The sequence below is a fragment of the Prionailurus viverrinus genome, chromosome C2 (assembly GCF_022837055.1).
Source record: "Prionailurus viverrinus isolate Anna chromosome C2, UM_Priviv_1.0, whole genome shotgun sequence".
Lineage (NCBI taxonomy): Eukaryota > Metazoa > Chordata > Mammalia > Carnivora > Felidae > Prionailurus > Prionailurus viverrinus.
Window position 1 is genome coordinate 26,695,667 of NC_062569.1, and position 22,169 is coordinate 26,717,835.

The following is a 22,169-nucleotide window of genomic DNA, read 5'->3' on the forward strand; positions in this document are numbered from 1 at the left end:
GCCCCAATCTCCCCGCCCTCGGTACCCTCCCCGGGTCTAGAGTTGAGGGTCGAGGTTCCCTGCAGGGGAGAAGTTGGTGGGGCAATTACAGTCTCCCTAACCCCCAAATCCCGCTTCCGTCACCCGCCCCCCTCCCAGGGGACGTGCGCTGGGCCCGGGGCCGCCGGGGCGGGGAAGGGTCGGGCCGGGGCGGGGAGAAACGTTTATATAGCGGCAAGGAGGGATGTGGGAGCTGCCGCCCGCCTGCGGGACACCAGGAGGCGAGAGGCTGCCCGCGTCGTCGCCGGTTCCTTCTCGAGTTCCCGAGGCCCCCGCCGTCCCCCCGCGGTCGGCGGCACTCGGCGCGGCGCTCCCGGCGGTGCGCTCGGTGCGCTCAGTGTGCGCGCGCGCGCGGAGGAAACCCACGCAGCGCTTGGCAAGTGCAGGGCTGAGTGCCCCGAGGTAAGTCCTGAAGCCGTTTGCAAGTGGTTAGTAGTGGCAGGGGAGGGACCGGCCAGATGGAGAGGGAGCTGCGTGAAGATTGTGGTGAAAAGGAAAGAAGTGAATTTCAGAAACTCAGAATCGCCTCCTTGCGTTTTTCACATCCTCAGAGCAGTTAGCCCTTCTCACCCCATCTTCTAGTTTCCTGCATCCATCTGTGGGCAAACATACAGCCTACTCTGCTGTCACTCTCTGCTCAGGGCCCCTTGTCCCCCACTGCATACGCGTGCGCCTTGAAGCCCGAAAGGTGCCTTGGGGACCCTACACTGTCCCCAAACCCAGTACAGGGGCCGGTGTGTGGCAGGCACCCAGGACTATGGGGAGGGGTGAATGAGGTTAACCAGCCTGGGTCGGGAAAAAGTCCCTCCCAAGTCTGTGAAGACCCAGTCTGTACTTTTGCTTCTGTATACCTCATCCAAGTTTATTAAAGATGGTTGGGTTTTTTATTGTTGTCTCAGGGGAGGGGAGAAAGAAAAAAAATGCACCCATTTGTGAATGCTTAGTAACATCTGCAGTGAGTGGAACCCCAACTACCTGGCTCAATATCAAATGTTCAAATAATTTTGTTGAGGGGAGGAGACAAGCGGCAAGAGGGAAAAACATTGGAAGGAGAAAAGTGATTTCTTCTTGATTTCTTCTGTTTCCTTTCGTGGTGAAAATCTCTCATTTCTCCTTTTAGGCATCTACTCTATGGAGATATTTAAAGATGATCTTTGCCAGTGGGGGAAAAAGTTTTGGTAGGGGCGAGGGGTGGTGATGTTGATAAGGAATATCGGAGATGTTAGCAGAAATCATTAAGATTTGAGATACAAGAATATTAGAAGTCCTTTGTTAAGAATTTCTATAGTTACAGAATCAGCAGTCATGTTGCTTTTTAAAGGAAGGATCTATTAATGAGCAGTATTTTTAATACGAGAATTTCAAGGATGCCATTTTGAAGTTACAATGTAAACTTACTGTTCAGCGTCCCCATAGGTGAGATCACTTAACATAAAAATCCTAAAGAGTCTGCATAAAGTGATTTAAAACACTTTTTAAAAAACTTTTAAAGTTTAAAGCGTTAAATTTTTTTCCTTGTAAAAGTTGTCAGTTTCCTTCCTCCTCCCTCATTTTATTCCAAAGTATTAGAAGTGCCCAAGAAAACCCGAAAAGAAGGCTTTTCTGGCACTTGGAAGTCCATGTGATTTCAGATCTTGTGCAGTGTGAAATCAAACTTTATGATTTACATAAAAGGCTTTATGTGAAACACCCACTGAAGGATCTTCAGCTTTTTTTTTAAGTAGTAAAAGCCTTTTAATTTTACTAAATGTTCTTGTGATTCTTTTAAAAGACCATCGTTAAATATAAATACTTGCAATTTCCATTTTTCCTATTCCCTTCAGATAGTTGGAATTTCAGAAAAGTTTGAATCATTGGATGTTTGTAAAGAAAAGATTTATTTATTTATTTGCATAGACAGTGTTAAGAACAGCTAATCAAGTCACCAAATGAAGGTTACATTATAAGAATCGTGAATAAAGGTTGGTGTGTTATTTATTCATCTATGTATGTACTATTGTATGCAGTCTGATGTCTGAAACAGTCTTAAAAATGGCTAAAAAAAAATTCCCTGTCAGTAAATATCCCCATTGCTAGAATTTCAGAAAAATATGTGATTGCTACCTGTACCCTCTGTAAATAAATAAAAGTGGTCCAGACCAATGGGGATGTTTTTGTGACCAAAGAATGGTCACCTCTACAGTCCCAAGAAGTAAGTATGAAGATTCGGTTTTCTATACTACTTTTATGGCTATCATGAATATAAGACTTTTCCGGGGTGATCAGATGTTGGCCAATATCTTTTTTTCCTCTCTTCCTGACCTTTTTGCTGTGGTCCTTGTTATTTAAAGTAGGAAGTGGTTTAGCTTTGCTCTGAAACAGGTCTAGATTCAAGTTTCAGATCAGTCGGGACATTCATTTAACCTCTCTGAGGCTTCTCGCACCTGTCACATGGAACAGTGATACCTCCTTACCTCACAGGGATGTGTGGGAAAAAGAAGATCCTTAGACAATGCCAGACGTAAGTGCTCAGTAAATGAAAGTGGCGGTGATGATGATGGTAACACTTACAGATCAAAGCAAATAGAAGTGTTCCAAATAATTCAGTTAATGTTGAGCCCAATTTTACTCCATGTTTTGACCTCACTGAAATACCTTGTTTCCATGGAGTATAACACATGATTAATGGAAACGTGTTACTCGCCAAACATTGCAATCTCCCTTTCCCCCTGGAAGTGTTCCAATCTGTAGAGATCACTTAAGGAAAGACCTGTCACTTAGGTCCTGGTGCTGCTGTCCTGGAAGAGATGTTTGAGAGTTGTTCCTACCCTGATTTCACTGTGTATGTCTTCGTATCTTATGCTTTACAATTTCAGGAAACTTTTTCTAGAGAAGTCAAATTGTTCCTGCAAGTGGAAGGCTGTGAGAAGTGCACTCAGTGTTTCAGTTTCTTTGGATCGTGATTTTGTGATAACAAAAATACCTTTCTGTTTTTGGCAATTTCTGCTTTTCAGAATTTTAAGAGAAAGACCCCACTTCAACCTGAAGTTCTTTAAGGGAGTGGAGAGTTAAAAGGCACAGAGGATAAGGGCTCCTGGGTGGCTCAGTCGGTTAAGCATCGTCTTTGGCCTAAGTCATGATCTTGCTGTTCCCGAGTTTGAACCCCACATCGGGCTCTGTGCTGACAGCTCAGAGCCTGGAGCCTCTTTCAGATTCTGTGTCTCCCTCTCTCTATCTGCCCCTCCCACACTCACACTCTGTCTCTGTCTCTCTCTCTCTCTCTCTCTCAAAAATAAACATTTTTTAAAATTTATATACATTAAAAAGGCACATTTTTTCTTTTTTCTTTTTTTTTTTTTTCTTCACAAAACAGCAATTAACTGAAGGCCAGACTCTTTAATGAAGGAATAGAGAGACTTGGTCTCACATCCTGTCTTGATTCTTCTCCTTCCTTCCAAACTTGCCTTTTCTTGGGGTGACCTCAAGGCCCTGGCAGAGGAATTTGGAAGGGAACCAGTAAAAATGGACATTGTTTGGCTAACATAAACCATGTGCACAAGAAAAGATCTCTTATGTTTCTCAGCATCCCTAACGCTTGCTTCCACAGTACCTGGCATTAGTACCTCAATAAATAAGTGATAAATGAATGACCTAAAATTTCAAAAGTCTGGCTGAAGTATGCATCTTGTATAAATCTGGAGCCATTGCCCTTTGAGATCCACTAACATGCAAAACCTCAGGCAAGATTAAGGAGGCAGCATGACCTCTGCTTGTGTCTCGGCTTCTGAGACACAGTTTTGCTAAAGCAAAAAGCAACTGACTATAAATCTGACCTTTATGAATTGTCTTCACTGACTGAGATAAACCTAAAAATGAATACTTTTTATGTTTCCAAATAACAAGTTCAAGGAGATTTACTGGTTTAATTTTGCCACGAGTAGAAAGTTTTCTCCCAAATGCTCAAGCAGTGGAGGGGAAGGAAGAAAGATACAGCATGCAGACTAACTGTGTATTATGAATGGAAGCCTCAACATTCTCCTCAAGTCACAAAGACATAATAAATATACATTTAACCATTCTCCAACCATTTACAACTAAGGATTGGGTATTGATTTGACTCTAAAATGTTTTTGCAATGCTCTAAGTACTGTATCCTAGACTTTAGAGAGGAAAGATTTTGCCAGACTTAGTTGGCAAAGATTTTTGTGTTGGCTTGAAAAACCATAAGCTAATCACTTATTGAGTTCTTTAAAAACAAGTTGATTAATGTTTGGCAAGAAATCCTGACTAAAAGTCTCCATTACATGAGTCCAAATACAATAGCACTTTGAAGATCATGAGCGAGTCATAGTCACATTTGACTATTACCATTTGGTGGAAAATAATCCCACAGTGTGTCAAGTGGCCCATGTGCCATCTTTTGGTCCCCCCACCCCACCAGAGCCAGAATGTGTCGTTTGAACTCTATAAGCACATTTACTTTCACACTTCTCTGGGATGGTTAGACTCTATAATACTAAGAAGATGATGTTACACATTGGAACAGATTTCTCTCAGGTCCAGGCTTTTCTCCACTGGCTAGCAGATGATGTCAGAACAGCCTCCCCCCCCCCCCCCATTCCCTCTGCTTTCATTGTTTTGGTAAACACTGCAGGATTCTTACATCAAGCACCTGTGAAGACCTGAGGGCTTTCTCTGGCCTTGGGAGGATGCCCGAGTCACATGGAATAGGCCAGAAGGGCCTGGGAGTTAACACCCCTGGGAGCAACCCCTCACCCAATAACACATGTATATTGGTGACTATCCCAGCTTTCTCCTCTCTTGGGGAAGGCAGCCCTTGAGGTATGACCTGTATATTCTTCCAGAGGTTCTGCCCAAGGGATTGAGCTGCAGCTGCCAAGAGTGACAACCTATCTGTCCACTACTAACTCTACATTGGCTTCCTTCCTTTCTCTGTCTCACTCCCCTGCTCCTCTACCAGTGCTTCCAGAGATCACTTGCTAAATAAAGTAATTGCACAAATTCTAGTCCAGAATCTGCTTTTGGTGAAAGCAGATTACTACCCTAATCTTGTTAGCTAACTACCCTAAGTTTGTTAGCTATTTCAGTAAATGCAGTGTCTTAGGTATGAAGTATACTATAGATTCCACTCTAGCCAAAAATTGAATCAAGAATGGAATTCTTGATTTCCACACTAAAGAACAGAATTTTGTCCCTAGCCACGGGTAGTTCACTTGAATCTGGGACAGTTAGTTTGTTGTTCCTCACCCAGTCCTGGATTCCTGTCAACCCTTTGAGAGCTATGTTGTGGGGACATGGAGGGAGATATTAGTAAGGACTCAGGTGACCCCATTATTAGAGAAAAAGTGTATTCTGCTGGTTATGAGAAGCAACTCAAATACATGCTCTGTAAAGATGGAAGTGCCCTCTCTATATTTCCGTTGGGCGTTTCAATCTCTCCCTCAGGTTTGGTCACCATTTGCTTACTGTGTTAGAGTTCTCCAGAGAAACCAGATCATTAGTTAGGTACATAGAAATATGTAAGAGGAGATTTATTATGGGAATTGGTTCACACAATTATGGAAGCTGAGAAGTCCTATAATCTGCCATTTGTAAACCAGAGAACCAGGAATGCCTGTAGTGTAACTCAGACCAAGACTGAAGGCCTGAGAGCCGGGAGTGCCAATGTCTGAGGGCAGGGGTAAATGGATGTTTCAACTTAAGCAAAAAGAGCACATTTGCCCTCCCTCTTTCTTTTTGTTCTATTCAGGTCATCAATGGATTGCATGATGCTCACTTGCTTTGGGGACGGTGATCTTCTTTACTCATTCTATCGATTGAAATACTAATCTCTTCTGGAAACACCTCACTGGTACACCCAGAAATAATGTTTTCCCATCCCTTAGTTCAGTCAAGTTGACATATAAAATTATCCATACAGTTGCCAGGTACTTCCTAATCCATCCCCCCAAGCCAGATCTCTCTTCAGAACTCCAGACCCAGATATCTCACTGCTCACAGTGCACATGAACGTCTTCCACTCCAAACCCAACAAGTGCCAAATGGTATTTACTATCTTACCCACACACCTTCCCCTCTTCCTACATATGGCACAACCCAATGGCTCCACCAGAACACTCTGGAGTAGCCCTGAAGCCCTTCTCTCAGCCCTCCTCAATAGTCCCATTTCATCAATCTCCAAGTCCTAACAATTTCATTTCCAAAAAATCTCCCGTCAGCTGCGCTCCTAGTTCCCAAACACCATCCTTTCTTTCCCCCAGACAACAACTACCTTCTAGCACACCTACTGCCCCCATATTTCAGCCTTCGTGAGCTTCCTGAAACCTGTACTTTCCTCTGTTTATTCCAGTGCCTTTGGATAAAATCCAAAATCCTTACCATGGTTGAGAATCATCCCACAGTCTAACTTTATCTACTTCTCCTTTCTCATGCCTTTCTATTTCTCTCCTTATCCACAAGTTCTTTAAAAAGACCTTGCTGTCTCCCACCTCCTGCTATTTGCATTTGGATTCCCCCTACCTAGCACAGTGTTCTCTAGACTCTGAATCTGGCCCACTCCCTTTCTTCCTTGAAGTCTCAGCTAATATGTCTATCCGTTGAGAAAGCATTACTGGACCATCTCTGGTATGGAGGCACCCTGCCCTGGGTTCCCACAGTACCCTAGGCTTCCAGTCATATTGCTCTTCAACTAAACTGTGATTATTTCGTCTTTCATGTTCACTAAGCTATCTTCAGAGCTAGCCACTTAGTAGCTATATCTGTTGTATGAATAGATGAGCTGAGATTAGGTTTCTTACTAGCTGATGATCATGGGCAGGTCACTTAAGCTCTCTGAACTTTACTTTCCTCATCTAAAGTAAAAACCGGGGGCGCCTAGGTGGCGCAGTCGGTTAAGCGTCCGACATCAGCCAGGTCACGATCTCGCGGTCTGTGAGTTCGAGCCCCGCGTCAGGCTCTGGGCTGATGGCTCGGAGCCTGGAGCCTGTTTCCGATTCTGTGTCTCCCTCTCTCTCCGCCCCTCCCCCGTTCATGCTCTGTCTCTCTCTGTCCCAAAAATAAATAAAAAAACGTTGAAAAAAAAATTAAAGTAAAAACCGTGTCCAAGCACAGGATGATTAGGGAGACCTGATGAGATTATGGATATTTGGTTTTTGGCACATAGTTGACCCTCAGTAAATAATAGTTCCTTTGAATACCTAGAATTTTATAAGTACTATGCTTCTTGACCCTGTGGTGTTCTGAGACAGTAAAGGCCACATTTCAGGAGGTATAAGTTAAAAGGCCACTTTGCTATACTAAGGGCTTTGAGTGAGAAACCCAGTGGAAAGAAAGTGTCATTTAGCCAAAAGCATCCTGCTTGTCAGATGTCCTTTCAAACTGTGCATGGAGTGTGTTTTTGGAAATGAAATTGACATAATAATATATAATGGTATCTAATTCCTTCACATAGTTTCTTCCAAACAATCCTTATCCTCAAGCTTCAACATCTGTATTCCCTGGATTAATGCCATTAATCCAGTTTCTAACCAGAGAAGCTTTATCCAAGAGCTTTGCCTTGGAAAACGATTCCCAACTGCAATTCCTTCTTTATCTCCCCCCCCCCTTTTCCATGATTATTTTCATGATCCTATAACACCAGTAAGCGCCTAATTGTTGGGCCCCCCGGGACCTGTCATGAAAATGTTCACAAACCCTGATGCATGCTTGTAGGCGACTTAACTGGGCAGAGGCAAGTACTAAATAAATTAATGGATTTGTACTGGTCGATGATTAAGGCAAAGAACTTTTTAGATTTTACTAGTGGGGAGTGAGTTAAAGACATAATTGTGTTGGAAATTAGAGTAATAGCACCTCAGGGAGCTATCAGCACAATTTAAAGTTTTTTTACGTATTATTTGGTAAGTTACCACTTTGGCACACTTAACTTAAGTCTACAGCAAATGCTTTCAAGCTCACCAGCCAGGAGTACTCTGCCTGTCTTCAACACACAGTTTGTAAACCTGCTTTGTTTCCACATATCCCAACAATTTGGGCACATGTAATCATTTGTAACTAACAGCCATTATACTAAGAATAATAGGTAAATTGATGTTGATGGTGTTGTCTGTTAGAGACCCGCCTCATAAATCCATAAATATGTATCCCTAGATACAAAATACTTTAGGTAGGTGTCTGTTTTCTCCCTAAAACTTGAGGGTTTTCATTTATCTCTTCCTTTATTTTACCTCTCAGTGCCCCATCTATTCTTTCAGTTTCTTCAGGGAGAAAGTTGCAATTAGGCATAGGTGTTCCATTGTCATCTCAATCAGCAGCTGTAAAAGTTACTGAGTTGGGTAGTGCATTGGACACTTAAAGAGAGGTTGTGATTTCATACATTGCATACCTGCTAACCTCTTCACTGAGAAAGGAGGCATGTGCCCTGCACTCAGAGCTGTAGCCACGTCACCAGCTTCAGCCAGTAAGCAAGAGGTGACCTGGCCAGAACCAGCCCAAGTAGAGGGAGATGGATGGCTCTGGGTTCACTCGCCGGATCTTTGAATACTCCAAACCGAGGGCGTTATGTCAATTGCCTCAGCACTTATTAAGCACTTTATATATATTATCTCATTTAATCCTTGCAACAACTCAGTGAGGAACATACCAGACCCACAGATGAGGGTCTGAGGTTTCAAGGTGCATCAGTTACTAGCTAGTGGAGGATTTGAATTCAGGATGTGGTAACCCAGTCCTCGACACTGCTACCTATTTGGCTGGGTAAGCTAAAAAATGTGTGCTTCAAAAATGTCAAAAAAAAAAATGAAAAAAAAAAATGTGTGCTTCAAAAGCCTTAGAAGCTTCCATTGTTGATGCTCAACTTAGATCCCTGCATGGTTAGAATAATAGTTCAGAAGTCATATTTTCACTGGTAAGTAGAAATTTTGACTCTTTTTTTAGGGGAGGGAAGAAAGGGAGAGTGCTGAACTCAGCATGAACATAAAATCCCAAAGAGATGATGTTTGAGTAGCTACAAAACTCAGTAGCTTTATTCTCTGTCACTGAAATTGACTTTGGTTAATATTTTCAAAAGTCCATTCTCATTTTGCTGTTTGACTTTCATAGAATCCTAGAATTTCAGAGCAAAAATGGGTCTTTAAATCATTTCAACTATTTTTTTTTTTGGAAACAAAGTGATTGCTTCCTCCCCCACCCTTCCCCACAATTAAAACTCTTTGATGATTTCCCACTGATCTTGGGATAAAGACAGAAATCATAGACAGATCCTGCAAAGCCATGCATTGGCCAGTTCTTTTCCAGCCTTACCAGGTACCATGCTTTGCTCTGTGTTCTATTCATACTGGACTTCCTTTGATCCTTGACCGCTCCGTTCTTCCTACCACAGGACTTTTACACAAATTTTCCTCCCTTCTGGAGCACCACACCCTGAGTTAATTCTCACTATTCCTCTAGATACTAGCTTAAACAGCAGTCCTTTAAGGAAGCCTTTCCTGAGTTATCAATTTCCCCTATTATATCTCATCACAGTATATAATAATCCAAAAATACATTAAGTACCTTTTCATGCATAAGCTTTATTTTAGGTGATGGAAAACAAGATGGACAAAGTCCCTCCTCTAGGGAGGATATAAACAATAAAGAAGTCCACAAAGAACGTCCAGGTGGTGTTAAACGCCAGGGAAACAACAACAACAACAACAAAACAAAAAGCAACAGTTACTTAGGGGGTCAGTTACTGGCTCTGACGAAATGGGAGGTTGTCCTGGATGGGGTGGTCAGGAGGCCTCTCTGAGGAGGTGACATTTGGGCAGAGACCTGAGTGAACACAGGAATGAAACGAGGCTGCCTTAGGGGAAAGGAAAGGATGTTTCCAAGCAGACACAACTTGGGAATATTCAAGAAGAGCAAGGAGGCCAGTGTGGCTGGAGTGAAGGGCACGAGAGGCAGAGTGAAGAGGATGATATTGGAGCTTGTGGGGCATGGCCAGTGTCATGGAGAGCCCGTGAGCCATATGTGTGGCATGGGAGTATAATCTAAGCCTGATGGAAAGTCGTGGGAGATTTTGAGCAGGCAGATACTGACCTCATGTGTGGCCTTCAAAGATCACTCTGACTCCTGTGTGAAGAATGTATGAAGAAGGCCAAGGGTCAAAGCATGGAGATCTGTTAGTATAGTAATCCAGGCAACAGGAAGCAATGGAGGCATGGGTGTGGTGGTAGGTGGTAAGAAGTGGTTAGATCTGGAATCTATTTCGAAGGTACTGTTGACCAGACTAACTGATGGTCCAGCTATGGAGTCTCAGAGAAATCTCTTCTTTACAACATGTAACATAGTTGTAATTTTACACTTGATGTAACTCTTTCGAAAACAACTCTCTCCATGGACTGGAAGATCCGTGAAGACAAAGACCATGTCTGGTTTTACTTTTTTTTTTTTGCCTACATACTACCTAACACTGTGCCTATAAATAAGTGAATGGATAAATATACTAAAATCACCTTACTTTACAGGTGAGCAAAATGAGTCTCTGAGAGGTTAAGTTTAAAGGACTGGCCTAAGGGGGTACCTGGGTGGCCCAGTCAGTTGAGCATCTGACTTCGGCTCAGGTCATGATCTCACAGGTCTGTGAGTTCGAGCCCTGCGTTGGGCTCTGTGCTGACAGCTCGGAGCCTGGAGCCGGCTTCGGATTCTGTGTCTCCCTCTGTCTCTGCCCCTCCCCCACTCATGCTCTGTCTCTCTCTCTCTCTCTCTCTCTCTGTCAAAAATAAACATTAAAAATTTTTTTTTTAAATAATAAAGGAGTGGCCTAAGGTTTCTCAGCTCAGACTAGAATCTATGTCTCCACACTCCTCATTCAGGCTGTTTTCCCTCTTGCACTAGAGCCCCTCCCAAACACCATGCTCTTTCATTTGGGGAGGGAGGGATTCCCAAAATGTACTACAAATCTCCGCAACGGCTGACTTGTCTGTTGAGGCAGGCATTGTTCTAATCACTTTTGAGACTCTTTGGAGGCAACGTGAGTTTGTGACATTTCTTCTTTCCTCCTCTGAGCTTGTTTTCTTCTCCAGGAAAACCATTGATCTTATCCCACTCTTAGTGTTATACGTAGCACCCAAAGTTGGTCATCCTAAGCCATCTGACCTGTGTCCTGTTTTGAAAGACAACAAAGCTTAGACAAGAGCAGCTGGTGTGCATAATCTCCACATAAAAAGTTAGCCATTCAAAAATGTTCACTCCCCAAGGGCATTTTGAAAAAATAAATCAGTTAAGGCAAGCTGTGATTAAGAGGGAAGAAAGAATAGGATGCAATTAAGAGTTTCCTCGGTTCTCTTGGAAGGGAAAAGCTGCCTGAAATGTAACTTTCTCAAGCAATGATCACATCCTTGGACTGCTGCCTTTCTAATTAAAGTCCCTGTATATATATATATATATATATATATATATATATATATATTTCATTTAACGAACAGCTGGTAAAATTGGATCCTTGGTCTGCAGAGGTTTACCAAAGAATTTCAGTGTTTCTGTGTGACTGAATACTAATATTTAACCCTGGAATACAAAAAGAGGAAATTAATTCTACTAGCTGCTCATCATCCAGGACCTTCTAGGTTGCACCCTCCCTGGTCTGCATAGTAATCGGTTCTCTTCGTTCCCATCAAGCTACTTGCAACATTACCTTTTCTCTTTTCATTCTCTCTTGGAAGCAGCACTCAATGTACTTTGTACCTTTCAGAGCACTTTCTCCTGTCCCAAGACCCAGACTTCACCCTCCCGAGGCTTCCAATCTAGTGAGAGGCCAGACGTGAATGAGATAAACACTCAAATGAACGTTTACTCACAGATTTGAGATGATGTGCTATGAAGAAAATGAAAAAGATGCCATGAGAGAGAAAAATCGCCAAGGAGAGCTAATCTATAAAGAGAGGAGAGGACCTCCCTGCGTAAGTAGTATTGCAAGGAAGGCCTAGAGGATGAGGCCTAAGTAGGAGTCAAATGGGCAGGGGCTTGGCTTCTCAAACTTTGATGTGTACACAAACTGCCTGGGGATCTTGTTCCACTACAGGCTGATTCTCTAAGGCTGGGATTCAGCATTTCCAACCAGCCCCCAGTCATGCTGAGGAAGCTCAGCCAAGAACCACACCTTGAGTAGCAAACAGTGTAGGGCAAGGGTTGGCAAAGCTTTTTCTGTGGAGAGCTAGAGAGTAACGTTTTAGGCTTTGTGGGTCACACTGTTTCTGCTGTAACCATTCCACTGTGCCCTTGTGGTATAAAAGCAGCCAGAGATAACATGTCAGTGTATGGGTATGACTGTGTGCCAGTGAAACTTTATTTGGCAAAAGAGAGTCAGATTTGGCTTCAAGGTGGTAGTTTGCCGGCCCCTCATGTAGGATAAGGGCGTATCAGCTCTCAAATTTGGCTGCATATGAGAGTCACCGGGGGTTTCGAAAAATACCCACCAGGTCCCTATTCTGCATCAGTTAAATCAGGATTCCTGGGGATGGAGCTGAGGCATCGGTAGAGTTGAAAATCTCCCCAGGTGATCCTAAGTTGCAACCTGGGCTGAGAGCCACTTAATCTCGTTTGATAGTCTGTATTTTCTTAGCCCTAGGAGGTATGTAAGGTACAAGTAACTCACATTTCTTTATTTCTGAGACACCATCAGTTGCCCAAAAGCTTTCAAGGAAGGGGAAATGTACCAGAAAATGTACAAATCTATAGTAATAGCATTCTGATTTCATGGATTTTTGAACGGGGGATAAATGTGCACTTTGAATCCAAGAAATACGGTGCTTTCATCCCTATTATTCAGATGAAGAAAATGAAGCACAGAAGATGTACCGATTGTATGATGATATGCCAAGGAGATATAGGCAAAATCTTGTGACTTAACTTGCTGAACTACCTTTGTTTCAACAAATGTGCGAGCCCTTCCTTCCCATCTGGACCTCTGCCGGTGTGTGCTAGTCGCTGCCCCCTGCTTTGGACACACTTCCTTTCCCCCTTGAATCTCCTAATTCCTGCTTCTACATCAAGTCTCACTTTAGCCATCTGCTTCTTCTGAGATGTCCTCCCTGACCTCATACCCAGGGAAGGGGCCCCTGCTGGGAGCACCTTCTGCCCCTAGGAGGGTGCCCCATCAAAGCCTGGTCTCCTACTGTTTGCACAGACTTATCTTCCAGGCCTGGGAGCAGTCTTGATGGCAGGGACCATGACTGGCTTGTCATCGTTTTATCTGTTACCTAGTGTGATACTATGACTTATAATAAATATGTATTTTGGTCTTCATCTATAGTTCCTGGCTCACAGCCTCCCAAATCCTTGGATTTTCTCGAGCAATAAGAGCAATGGGAGCTTCTTTGGTTATAATATTTGGTCCCTTGTCCTCAGTTCCTGAGCAGAAAAGGTGAAATGGTGCCTGGTTATTCATGAATCCCTTTCCACCACCACTAGATTTTGGTGGAAAGGGACTTGCCCCAATTATGTTAATGAGGTGACTCTTAGAAAGCACCTGAGGATGGGGGCTGGTTGCCAAGGAAACCAACCCTGAAGGGAGGGTTGGAACTTTTAGCCCCACCCCCTGATTTCTGGAAGGGGAGAGGACTGGAGGTTTTACCAATCAGCAATGGCCAATGACCTAATCAACCACGCCTATATAATGAAGCCTTCACAGAAACCGTGAGAGGACTGGGTTTGGAGAGCTTCTGGTTGCTGAACGTGTGGAGATGCTGGAGGAATGGCATACTCACAGCAGGCATTAAAGTTCACCTTTCCCCCCGTGCCTTGCCCTATGGTGATTTTCCATCTGGCCATTCCTGAGTTATATCCTTTCTAAACAAGCTGACAATCCAGTAAGTAAAATGTTTCTCTGAGTTCTGTGAACCATGACAGCAAATTAATTGATCCCACGAGAGGGTCATGGGAACCTCTGATGTGTAGCCAGTTGGTCAGAAGCACAGGTAACAAGTTGGACTTGCCATGGGCATCTGAAGTAGGGGTGGCATGGGGGAGTTTTGTGGGACTGAGTCCTTAACCTGTGGGATCCGAGATGATTTCCAGGTGGATAGTATCAGAATTGCATTGGATCATAAGATACCCAATTGTTATTAGAGAATGTTTGGAGGTGTGAAACACACCCCCCAAAATACACACACGTATGAATTGGTGACCAGAACCACTGCACTTGTCTATAGCAGGGCCTCAGGAATGTTTGAGGCATGCATGCATTTTGGCCCAGTCCTGGTTGTCCTTACTTTAAAGCATAGTACTTGAGGGGCACCTGGGTGGCTCCCTCGGTTAAGTGTCCGGCTTTGGCTCAGGTCATTATCTCACAGTTCATGGGCTTGAGCCCCGTATTGGGCTCTGTGCTGACAGCTCAGAGCCTGGAGCCTGCTTTGGATTCTGTATCTCCCTCTCTGTCTCTCTGCCCCTCCTCTACTTGTGGGCACGCGCGCAGTCTCTCTCTCTCTCTCTCTCTCTCTCTCTCTCTCTCTCATTCTCTTTCTCTGTAAAAGGTAAATAAACATTTAAAAAAATTTTTTAAAGCATAGTACTTGAGCATGGTTATTTTCAAAGCAGGTCTCCAGGCATGCCACATTGGTATTCACCTGGGAGTTGATTGGAAATGCACATCTTTGGCTCCATCCCAGACTTACTGATTCAGTCTCCAGGATGGGGCCCCACAGTTTGTTTCAGTTGGCCTCCCTGGCAATTCTGTGTGAAGAACACAGGTTAGGGTATGGGACCTGAAGGCAGACTGCCTGGCTTCAAATCCTTGCTCTGTTGCTTAAAAATTATTTGGCTCTGGGAGATTTACATTGCTGTTCTCTGTCTCCATGTTCTTGTCAATTAAATGGAAATGATTGAAAATAGCAGCTATCTCAATTGGGTTAACAACAGCTGTTAGCACAACACTTGCTCACAGTGCTCAAAATATGTTAACTGTTAGTAGTATTAGCTGTGTAACTATGGGAAAATTCATTAACTTCTCTGAATTTTACTTCCTTCATCCTTATTTTTTTTCCTTTATGTGTGTGTGTGTGTATGTTACATTATTTTCAGGTATACAATATGGTGACCCCACAACCCTATACATTATGTTATGCTCCCCACAAGTGTAGCCACCATCTGTCACCACATATCACAGTACAATTGACTATGTTCCCTATGTTGTGCCTTCTATTCCTGTGACTCATTCATTCCATAACTGGAAGACTGTGTCTCCCTTTGCCCTTTACCCATTTTGCCCAACCTCCCCTCCCCTCTGATAACCATCAGTTTGTTCTCTGCATTTATGGGTCTGTTTCTGCTTTTTGTTTTTGCTTTTTTGGATTCCACATATAGGTGAAACCATATGATACTTGTCTTTGACTGATTTCACTTAGCATAATACCCTCTCAGTCCATCCATGTTGTCACAAATGGAAAGATTTCATTCTTTTTATGACTCAGTAGTATTCTGCTACATGTATATACCACATCTTCTTTATCCATTTATCTGTGGATAGACACTTAGGTTGCTTCCATATCTTGTCTATTGTAAATAATGCTGCAATAAATATAGGTACATCTTTTCAAATTAGTGTTTTTGTGTTCTTTGGGTAAATACCCAGTAGTGGAATTACTGGATCATATGGGACTTCTGTTTTTAATTTTTTCAGGAAACTCTATACTGTTTTCCACAGTGGCTACACCAGTTTGTATTCCCACCAACAGTGCAAGAGAGTTCCTTTTTGTCCGCATCCTTGCCAACACTTTTTGTTTCTTGTCTGTTTGAGTCTAGCCATTTTGACAGGTGTGAGGTGATATGTTATTATGACTTTGATTTGAATTTCTCTGATGATGAGTGATGTTGAGCATCTTTTCATGTGTTTGTTGGCCATCTGTAGGTCTTATTTGTACTTCCTTCATCTGTAAAACAAGGATAAAATCTTTGTCTCATAGGATTTTGAAAGTTAAATTTGTGTGATGGATTAATTATATATGTCAGGTTTGCAAGACTCTGGTGCCCAGATATTTGCTCAAACACCAATCAAGACGTTACTGTGAAGAGATTTTGAAGACGTGACTGACCTCTAAATCAATGGACTTTGGGCAAAGCAACTTGCCCTCCATAATTTAAATGGCCTCATCTGAATCAGTTGGACTTTCCAAGGGAAGACTGAGGTCTCCCCTCCGGGGAAGAGTGTCTTCCCACTCAAAACTGTGACCTCCACTCCTTTCAGAATTTCCAGCCTGCCCTCAAGATTTCAGATTTGCCAGTCCGCACTGTCACATGAGTCAAGTCCTCTCTCAATAGACATGCATATATACTCTCTATATATTATACCTGACTGAGACCCTGTGTGAGAACTGCCCAGGAGTGACCATCAACCTGCACACACACTCTGTTGGTTCTATTTGTCTTGAAAGCCCTAACACAATGGGGTAAATATGTGTAGGTCAGGATTTCTCAACCTGTATAGTTTCCCAACTATTGACATTTTGGTCAAGAGAATTCTTCGTGGTGGAGAACTGTCCTGTGTGTTGTAGGACATTTAGCAGCATCCCTGGTCTCTACCCACTGGATGCTAGTAGCACTGCCCCCTCCTCTGGCAGTAAAAATGACACATCTCTTCACACATTGCCAAATGTCCCCTGAGGACAAAATCGCCGGTGGAGAACCATGGGTATAAGTAACTATTACATCGCAGGAGCTGTTTCTCCTTGGTTCCTCCCCGCTAAACTAGCACCACACTGCTGCCTCTGTGGTCCACACATTTTCCACTTCCCCACTGAAACAAGTTTATCCCTTTACTTGAAATCTAGCTCAAAACTCAGTGCCACTAAAGGTGGCATTCATAGCCCTTCCTCCATCAGATCCTATGTCTATGCCTGTTTTTAACTTGGGCCATTTCACTTGATCACACAGTTTTCCAATGGTCTTTTCACACTTTTACTATGTTTGTCTGCTTCCGTGGAACCTCCTCAAAACAAGGGGCAACTGTGGTAAGAGGAATAGATTATTGTATTTGATTCTAAATCCTGCTGTTTGTGGTAGTGACTTTGGGATAGTCACTCAGTCTTCGTGAGTTTCAGTACTAGTATCTACATAATGGGAATAGTTGGGTCTACTTCAGACAATGATTATAAAGTCCAAGCACTTTTTGAACTATAAAAATACTTTTTTTCCCAAAAAGCAAAACCGTGGTTTTCATATCTTTTTTTGTCAGAGAATAACTAGTACAGGGGGAGTTGGGATGAAACATGACCTTGGAAAATGCTAAATGAACAAATGAGTACATGAATTTGCATATCATATCTTACAGTTTGTTTTAATTTATTTTCTTCTTCTGATAGCTTTTAAAGTAATGTAGGCAGGGTCCTTTCTGTGTCCTTCGGAGATTAATATATGAATTACCTAATGGAGCAGTTGCCAAGGCAGTGCAATTTGCCTACTTACTGGCCTCCAGTTCCTGGAAATGATGGCATTCATCAATAGCCCTACTACCCCCGTTGTCAACATCTTTATTTTCCTAAGGAGCATCATGCTTGAGATCAAGTGCCTGTCCTTTAGAACTGGTGGAAGCAGTCCTCTTCTAGAAGAATCCTTTCTGCATCCCTCACCCCCCACCCCCTTTCCTGCCAAGGCATCAAGATGCTTCTTGTCTGATTCCCTGTAGTTCTCTGGGCTTGCTCACTGGCATCATAGCACAGATCTGCCTCACTCCCTCCTCTATCAGACTGAGTTCATGAGGTCCAGGTCTGTTTTTACTGCATTTGGCATTCCCAGGGGCCAATGCACTGTTTGACCAAAGCACTGCATTCATGAGTATGAAGATGACTCACTAGGGCTCCAATACTATGTATCCATCTGTCTGCAGGATGTCTCTACTTCCATGACCTGTAGACATCTCAAATTCAGCATTTCAAAAAAAACTAAGCCTGGACCTTCCTTTATGTTCCAGTTATCTAATTTTGCAAAACCACTCCACAATATAGTGGCCTAAAAATAATTTGTGTCTCATGGTTGTGTGGGTTGACTGGTCTTTCCCGGGCAGTTCTTTCACAGGGTCTCAGTCAACTGGTGGCTGGGGCTGGTGTCCTCAAAAAGATTTTCCTTTTTTGTTCTTCTAACTTTTTTTAATGTTTGTTTTTGAGAGAGAGCAAGAGACAGAGTGTGAGTGGGGGAGGGGCAGAGAGAGAGGGAGGCGTAGAATCTGAAGCAGGCTCCAGGTTCTGAGCTATGAGCCCAACGTGGGGCTCAAACCCACGAACAGTGAGATCATGACCTGAGCCAAAGACGGATGCCCAACCAACTGAGCCACCCGAGCACCCCTTGTTCAATCACATCTGTGGTACCTGGACTGGATGGCTGGATCATATGAGGGCTGGTGAGGCATGTCTCTTTTTTTCCCTCCCCTACGTAGCTCCTCCATGGGGCTAGCTTGGGCTTCCTAATATGGTGGTCCCAGAATAGTGAAACTTGTTATATGATTGGCTGCTGCTTCTCGTGTTCCTAGAGCTCCATGATCCTGGGTAGGCTTCTTGTGACATAGTATTAAAAGTCTTAAGGCCTTGCTTCTGCCACATTGTATTGATCAAGTAAATCAAAAGGCAACATAGCTTCTAAGTGAGGGAAATCAGACCCCCTTTTCAATGGGAGCAGTAGAGCAGTAGCAAAGAATTCATCACTGTATTTAATTGATCGCACTTTCTAACAAGTACGGTTTCTTGCCTGTCAGTGATTCTTTTGCATCCGCACATATTAGGTTTTTTTTTTTAAGAGAACATATATTGGAATGAAAATAGAAATTTCTTTAATTTCTTTGTTCATTATTTTGGGATACTTAATCTTCTTACCAGATTGGCTTTCATAAGACTGGGAAACTCTGTTTTTTTAAGAGCCTCAGTTAGTTCCTCCTTACTTGCTGCATTATATTGTTTAGCATTCTTTTTTCCTTCCTCATTCATGAAATCTACAACTGGAAAGAGTGATAAATATCTGCTACCCAGATTTATCACTTAACATCACCCAATGTTTGTTTCAAACTTTGTTAAATAAAATATTACCCAAAGGGTTGAAGTTCCCTTGATCCCTCTCCTAGGGATCCTATTTTCCATTAGGGACCCTATTTTCCATTTTGCCTTCCTAGAGGGTACCATTGGTCTTTAGTTTTGTGTTATCCCCAGCTTTGCTTTAATATATACGGGCTTTTAAAAAATAGTATTTTGATGTGTTTTAATAATTTTACGTGGATGGCTTTATACTACTGCTGGGACTTATTGCCTGAGCCTCTCATCCAGAAATGGAAGTTCTGCTGTGGGTAAGTCATGCTAACCTACAACTATTTTTCTCACTTTGTTTGGAGATTTATTCCTATTAAGGCGTGTGGAGCTAAATGATTTAACATTTGAGTAATATTGTCGTGTATGGGTATGCTCCAGCTTAATTACTCCCATTTTCCTCCTAATGAACATGTAAATGATTTGCAGTTTTTACAAACGTCCATAGCAATTTTCTTGTGCACATGTATCAGAATTTCTCTGGGGAATTTGCTTTAAATGAAGTTTCCAGGTCCTGTTTAATTTTACTAGATAACTTAGAAATTTCTTTGCAAAATGAGTGTATTAAATTATATTCACACCATTAGAACCATGTACAGGAGCTCTGATTTACCCACATCCTGTCCACCCTTAGTAAGTCAGTCTCTAATTTTTGCCAGACTCTTAGGGAAATGGTATCTTACCATTTTAATATGCATTTCCCTGTCACTGGTAAGGTTGAGGACCTTTTCATTTGTCTGTCGACCACTCAGATTACTTCTCCCGTTAACTGTCTATTCATATCCATTGCCCATTTTTCTGTTGGGTTTAGTAGTCTAGTTGATTATTATGACCTCTTTTGTCAACATTTAACATTTGAATGTGCTTCCATTCACTCCTTTATGGTCTGTGCTTTACTGTATCTTCCTTAAGAATTTATTCTAGAGTCATAATGATTTTGCATTTTGCCATACTGCTTTTGGAGATTTTTTTGCTTTATCAGAGTTTAACCTTCGTAAATATCTGTGCTTTTTCTTGAATAATATCCTCCTTCCATCTTCCATATTGTTGTCAAGTGCTTTAGTTATACTTGATTTTAAAACACCCCAAATTTATTTTTCATAGTATTATGATGGGGATGGAGGAAAGTATATAAGGAGAAATTATTTTCAATAGGATGCTAACCAAAAGTCTAAGGAGGATCTGATATTTAAACAAATATCTAAGCAAAGTAAGGAAGCAGAAAATGCAAATGTTCTATGTTGAAGTAGAATAAGCTTGTCCTGTTCAAGGAAAAGTCAGATGGGTGCAGCCGGAGTGGGGTGGGGGAGGGGAAAGGAGGGAGATGAGGTTAGAGGATTAATAGGATCAAGGCCATGTAGGGCCTGGAGAGACAAGGTAAGGAATTTTGAGTAGATGTGTGATATTACGTCCTTTTTTTTTTTTTTTAAATGTTTATTTATTTTTGAGACCGAGAGAGAGAGAGAGAGAGAGAGAGAGAGCGAGCAAGCGAGAGAGAGCATGAACAGGGGAGGGTCAGAGAAGGAGACACAGAATCCGAAGCAGGCTCCAAGCTGTCAGCACAGAGCCGGACATGGGGCTCCAACTCACGCACCATGAGATCATGACCTGGGCCAAAATCAGACGTTTAACCGACTGAGCCACCCAGGCGCCCCGATCTCCTTTTTTAACTTAAAGCGCTCTAGAAGAATCAGTAGTTGGGAGAGAGTAGAAGCAGGAAGCCCAATTAGGAAGCTTTTGCTAAAATACAGGTGAGACAGTGGTGTCTTAGATTGGGTGGAAGTCAAAGTGTTGAGAAATGGCTGGATCTGAGATCTATTTTTTATAAAGAAGCCAACATGGTTTGCTCAAGGGTACAAAAGAGAGGAATTAATAGTAACTTCTATGTTTCTAGTCGGGGCAACTTTGTAGTAGTGGGACCTTTATTTTAATAGCCAACGATTAACTGTGAAATTATGTATGTTAGTTATTTAGTGTATTTGTTACAACTCAACAATTAGATTTAGGTCCACGTCTCTCAGTGGAGGCAAACAGTTGGAGACACTGTATTGACATGTGATTAGTTCATTCCATTTCTATTAATTAATAGCTGTGTGACTTTTGGCAAGCTACTTAATCCTCTGACTCAATCTCATCTATAAAATGAGTCTAGAATCTATTGATACTCACTGGGTTTTTGAGAGGATTAAGTGTAGCCCTTAGAACAATGCCTGGCACATAAAAAGTACTCAGTAAATATTCGCTTTTCTTATTCTTTCCGGGAACCCTCCCTTGCTCCCCATTATAGGCAGTCAAACCAGGGATGTTATGAATTACTCTTTACTTTGCTTGCTCAGTGCAAGTCAGAATATTTTCCAAAGGTACCTAATATTTTTCAAAGCCGATAGTGAAAATCTATGCCAAGTTTAGAATGCTACTCTGTATCTGGATCTCTTCAGTTACTTCCTGCTTTTCTAAGCCTAAAACTTCAGAGGTCAACATTTAGTAGGTATTTGTTGAATGTCTACTTTGGGCTTCACTGCCAGAATATTAAACGGGACCATTTAGACCTAATTTCTATTTCCTCCCATCCTAAGCTATGTATGCTTTTGATTTAGCTGCAATGAATAAATATTTTATCAATGACCCAATATATTTCATTACCTCTCTGGTCCTTCTGGGTATTACTGGATAGATCTCAGACTAGCTGATGTCATTGTTGGCTTTTGTGAATTGTGTCAGTATGGCTGTCTTTCTGTAGCTTTAGCCAAACGGAGAAAAACAGCAACTTGGAGGCGAGAAGCCTCTATTCAGACTTAATGGGATCAGCTGTAAACAGCAGAAATTCACATCAGTTGATAGTCATTGAGAAAGAAAACTATTCAAAGAAATAATTTCCAGTAAAAGAATAATTACAAACATAGATTATCTGATACATTCTAACACATTAGATAAAATTCCATTATCCTCAGAGAACTGGATAGCATGCAAGGCTGTGCCTCAAGGAAAGCAATTATAATGTAGTGGGGAAAAAGTTCTGGCCCCGGAACCCTGGGGCTGGCTGTGGCCTGAAGAGATGCTCAACCTTGCTAAGCCTCAGATGTTTCTTTT

At 42.3% G+C, this 22,169-nt stretch overlaps 1 protein-coding gene across 1 annotated transcript in view; it reads left to right on the forward strand.

The window, feature by feature from the left end:
• Positions 1-390: 390 nt before the first annotated feature.
• Positions 391-22,169, forward strand: part of COL6A6 (collagen type VI alpha 6 chain) — a 165,858-nt gene continuing 144,079 nt past the window's right edge. The window contains exon 1 of the mRNA XM_047873987.1: positions 391-441. The gene's annotated coding sequence lies outside the window, so the exon portion shown is untranslated. The remainder of the gene's footprint in view (positions 442-22,169) is intronic.